At 39.5% G+C, this 5,598-nt stretch overlaps 1 pseudogene; it reads left to right on the top strand.

The window, feature by feature from the left end:
- Positions 1 to 532: 532 nt before the first annotated feature.
- On the top strand, positions 533 to 1,763 carry LOC138990014 (olfactory receptor 10AG1-like; annotated as a pseudogene).
- Positions 1,764 to 5,598: the final 3,835 nt, after the last annotated feature.

Here is a 5,598-nt window from a genome sequence, read left to right on the forward strand (position 1 = left end):
TAAGAAAAAAATGAAATATGTAGAATGTCAGTGCCAAACAAGACTTTGGAAATACCACAGGGAAACTAACACTTTAAAAATTAAATATATTCATCCCTAAAACTATCTTAGGTCACTTACAATATATTTCACCATGCAATCAAATTAACTTTCAATTGATAATAATTAAACACAGAATTGAGAGGTGAAGAGAAAACACAGGCTGTAAGAGCAAAATCACTAATATAAATGAATTTAACTCAAATTTTTGCATTTTTGAGCACTCAGATGAAGAGCAAAATTATAATCACATATCTTCAGAAAAAGTGATAATTCACGGCAGAAAATAAAGATTAAATGGATAACTTTTCTTACAAATTGATTTAATAATAATGAAAAATGTAATCCACAACCTGTTAGATACCTAGCAATTATAGGTTTGTTTTCTAATGGAATTGGAAAAAATGAATGGTGTACCATCGTTTATATATATAAGGAAACAAAAGCCAAAGAAAGTGAAATAACAGTACCTTTGATTGAATCATTCCCACAGATGAAATATGAAGAGATGGAAGCAGAAGACAACATGTCCACAGTGATGCAATTTGTACTCCTGGGGTTTTCTGACCTTCCAAACCTTCAAGGGCCATTATTTGGGGTGTTCTCCATCATTTACATCATTATCTTAACTGGAAATAGTCTCATAATAATACTAACTAGGCTTGACCCTGTGAAGAAGGCAATGGCACCCCACTCGAGTACTCTTGCCTGGAAAATCCCATGGACGGAGGAGCCTGGTGGGCTGCAGTCCATGAGGTTGCTAAGAGTCGGACACGACTGAGCAACTTCACTTTCACTTTTCACTTTCATGCATTGGAGAAGGAAATGGCAACCCACTCCAGTGTTCTTGCCTGGAGAATCCCAGGGACCAGGGAGCCTGGTGGGCTGCTGTCTATGGGGTCGCACAGAGTCAGACACGACTAAGCGACTTAGCAGACTTAGCAGCAGGCTTGACCCTGCACTACACAAACCCATGTATTTTTTCCTGGCAAATCTTTCCTTCTTGGAAATCTGTTATGTGTCCATCACTCTCCCTAAGATTCTGGTGAACCTTTGGACTCAGGACAGAAGCATTTCTGTGCTGGACTGTGCTGCCCAAATGTGCTTCTTCTTTATCCTCGGAGCCACTTAGTGCTTCCTCCTGGTGGTGATGGCCTATGACCGCTGTGTGGCCGTCTGTGGCCCTCTGCACTGTCCCCTGGTCATGACCCCAAAGGTGTGCCTCCAGCTGGCTGTGGGCTCCTGGGTCAGTGGGATCCCAGTGCAGATAGGGCAAATGTGCCGGATCTTCTCTCTGCATTTCTGTCATTTGAATGAGATTAGCCACTTCTTCTGTGACATCCCCCCATTCTGAAGCTGGCCTGTGGAGACACTTTTGCACACACGCTGTCAGTCTATGCAGTAGCTCTGTTATTTGCTGCCATCCCTTTTTTGTTGATCCTTGCCTCCTATAGCCAAATCATTTCCACTATTCTGAGGTCACCAACAGCCAGAGGACAGGCTAAAGCCTTCTCTACGTGCTCTTCTCACCTGTTGGTTGTGGTGTTATTCTTTGGATCTGCTGCCATTACCTACTCAAGACCAAAATCCAGTCATTCTGCAGGAACTGACAGACTCCTCTCTCTGTTCCACACCATAGTGACTCCGATGTTCAATCCCATGATATACAGCCTCAGAACAAGGATGTGGTTACAACGCTGAGAAAATTATTACTTAAAAAATAATGTGATGATTTTAATTATAAATGTTTTAACTGTTTGCTAAACAGTTAACAGAGAAACGTTTTCAGCTTCTATCTTCCCTCCTTAAGGAGTTAGGCACTTCTATTCTCAGATGCACTTATGAATACTTTAGAAAACTAACCCACAATTTACTGGGCTTGGATATATACCAGATAAATGAGTCGTCAATCCTCCATGCCTAAAGAATAATCCTGCCTCATGAATTACATAGTAATTTACATATTAAAAAAGCTCAAACAAAATTGAATCAGTTAGGGTTTTTGGCCTAAATACACTGGGAAGTATATGTTTCTTTATCTAAATAATTATTTCTATCTCCACACTTGCATTTGTTGGCATTCTTTGATTCTATAGCACAGAAAATGACTACTGGCAGTTGAAAATTGGATGTTTGAAGGAGGGATTGAATGAGTGAATGGGTAAATGAACATTGCTGGTGCCAACATCAGACTGCTAGCAAAAAAATCTAGATTTTTCAGAGGACCAGTAATATTGGGAGCATATTTGCTTATCCACTATAAACTCACGTGAAATTACTCCAATCATAAAACCCAAAGAATAGCATTCATAGACTTTGTTCTCTTCCTAAGTGCATGATAAAAGAGTACCTTCCTACTCATCTTAACTGGTTTACTTTGCACATATTTGCATGTTCTGCTTAGCAAATTTGATCCAAAATAATTTGCTTTGCCTTGTTTCATCTGTTACATAACTGCATTCTGACAGCTAAATCTATGTCAATTTGAATTTTTAAAAGAAAATATATATAGATATAAAAGTGAAGAAAAGTTTTAGAAGTTATTTTCAGAATTACCCACAGTCCATACAATTGCATCACATTAGTGTGTCTGGACTAACCTCCCATGTCTTTATCTCTTTTAAATCATTGACTGATATAATGAAGGAAAGTGAGCTTATCTCACTAGGATTATTAACGCCCATCTTCCCAATTCTATCCTCATATCAGCAACATTAAGAGATGATTTGTTGTAGCTGTCCCTGAGAACTTCTGCTACAGTTCTTTTGACAATTATTTCATTCTCTAGTTTTAGTTTTAATTATAACCTAACTGTCAGTCCTGGGTGTTCATTGGAAGAACTGACGCTAAAGCTGAAACTCCAATACTTTGGCAACCTCATGAAAAGAGTTGACTCATTGGAAAAGACCCTGATGCTGGGAGGGATTGCGGGCAGGAGGAGAAGGGGACGACAGAGGATGAGATGGTTGGATGGCATCACCGACTCAATGGACATGAGTCTGAGTGAACTCCGGGAGTTGGTGATGGACAGGGAGGCCTGGTGTGCTGCGATTTATGGGGTCACAAAGAGCCGGACACGACTGAGCGACTGAACTGAACTGAACTGAACTGAACTGTCTTTATCCTGGGATGTACTATCATATGGTGTATCAGAGAGAAATTTATGGAAGTTAATGGTTCAATCAAATGAAGACCACATAAGCCAGTCATGCTATTTCATTGGGAGATTGTGATAGATATGTCTCCAGGTGAGATGAACTAGAATCCCTGGAAACAAGTATACTACATTACTTGACAAAATGGACTTTATAGATATGATTAATATCATGAATCATTGAGATGGGGAGATTATTCAGGTAGAACCAATCTGATCACATAAGCCTTGAAAACAAGAAGAGAAATAAAAGCAGTATTCAAAACATAGGTTATCACAGATGGAGCAGAGAAAAGGAGGGCTCATTTTGTCATTGTTGGCTCCAACGTCTGTTGGGGCAAAGAGTAAGGACTGTCCTGATCTCTAGAGAGTGAGCATGGCATTTGGTGATCTGCCAGCAAAGAATCAGTCCTCTGTCCGACAACCTCAAGGAAGAAAATTCTGCCAATAATTTAATTGAACAAGAAAGATGGAATACTCACTAGAGCATAAAAAAAAGAATGTGACCCTCCCAACACTTTTGACCTATCATCTACAGAACTCTAAGATAATAAATTTTAAGGCACTCAGTTTGTGGTAATTTACTAAAACTGCAAGAGACAACTAATACACAGAAAATAATATAAGAGATGGTGTAGACCTGCTCAGGATATACAAATTCAAAACTTCAATCTCATAACCAATTTAGCTGTACTATGTGGATTTGAAATATTCAATTTCTCAGCCTCTATTCCAGCTGAGTATGAAGCAATGACTCAATTTTGGCTAATAACATGAAGATAGGTGCCAGCAAGTGTCCAGTCTTTTGTTTCCACTACTTTCATCCTTAGTGTTAGTCACTCAGTCATGCCTAACTCTTTGTGACCCATGGACTGCAGCCCACCAGGCTCCTCTGTCCATGGGATTTTCTAGGCAAGGATACTGGAGTAGGTTCCCATTTCCTTCTCCATCTTTCATCCTTGGAAGGGTGCAGAAGTCATATCTTAGAATGGGAAAGCAGGAAAGCACAAGTAACCTGACACTCCAATGTCTTTATTTTTAAAGTATAAGACTAGTCAGAACACCCCACCAGAAGTGCTCTGTGAAGTAATCTCACAGGCTTAAATAAAATTCTAAAGGAGAATATATCTGCACACATATTAATGTTTCACAATGGTAGGTGGTAGTAGGTAGTACCTCTTTTGTGTCTGTTCATCTGGTGAAAAGCTGTACTGAGGCAGGAAATGTTTCTCAGGAATGTAGATTTTGGTGCCTTTTTATTTTTATTTTTTTAATTGGAGGATTATTGCTTTACAATGTTGTATTGATTTCTGCCACACAACAAGGTGGATCAACCCTAAGGATACATATGTCCCCTCTGTCTTGAACCTCCCTCCTATTCTCCACCCCATCTCACTTCTCTAGGTTGTCATAGAGTACTGGGCTGAGCTGTGTTATACAGCGACTTCCCATTAGATCTGCTTTGCACATGGTAATGTAAATGATTCAGTGCTACTCTCAATTTTCCCCACTCTCTCCTTCCCCTGCTGTGTTCACAAGTCTCTTCTCCATGTCTGCCTCTCCAATCCTGCCCTGCAAATAGATTCACCAGTACAAATTTTCTAGAGTCCATTTTATTTGCATTAATATACAATAGTTGTTTTTCTCTTTCTTACTTACTTCACTCTATATAGCATGCTTTAGATTCATTCACCTAATTAGAACTGACACAAATTCATTACTTTCTATGACTGAGTAATATTCCATTATATATAGGTACCACTACTTCTTTATCCATTCAGCTGTCAGTGTACATCTAGGTTGCTCCAATGTCCTGGCTATTGTCAATAGTGCTGCATATTTCTTTGAATTATGGTTTTCTCAGGGAATATACCCAGGAGTAGGATTGCTGGGTCTTATGGAAGTTTTCATGGGGATGGTTTTGATCACCACCTCCTTTACAACATTACAGACCTCCATTTATAGTTCTTCAGGCACTCTGTCAGATCTAATCCCTTGAATTGATTTGTCACTTCCACTGTACAATCATAAAGGATTTGATTTAGGTCATACCTGAATGGCCTTGTGGTTTCCCCTACTTTCTTCAGTTTAAGTCTGAATTTTGCAATAAAGAGTTCATGATCTGAGCCACAATCAGCTCCCAATCTTGTTTCTGCTGACTATATACAGCATCTCCACCTTTGGCTGCAAATAATATAATCAATCTGATTTTGGTATTGACCATCTGGTTATGTCCATGTGTAGCGTCATCTCTTGTGTTGTTGGAAGAGGGTGTTTGCTATGACCGTTGCATTCTCTTGGCAAAACTCTGTTAGACTCAGCCCTGCTTCATTTTGTACTCAAAGGCCAAACTTACCTGTTACTCCAGGTATCTCTTGACTTCCTACTTTTGCATTCCAGTCCCC

The sequence above is a fragment of the Bos mutus genome, chromosome 11 (genome assembly GCF_027580195.1).
Source record: "Bos mutus isolate GX-2022 chromosome 11, NWIPB_WYAK_1.1, whole genome shotgun sequence".
NCBI classification, from domain to species: Eukaryota; Metazoa; Chordata; class Mammalia; order Artiodactyla; family Bovidae; genus Bos; species Bos mutus.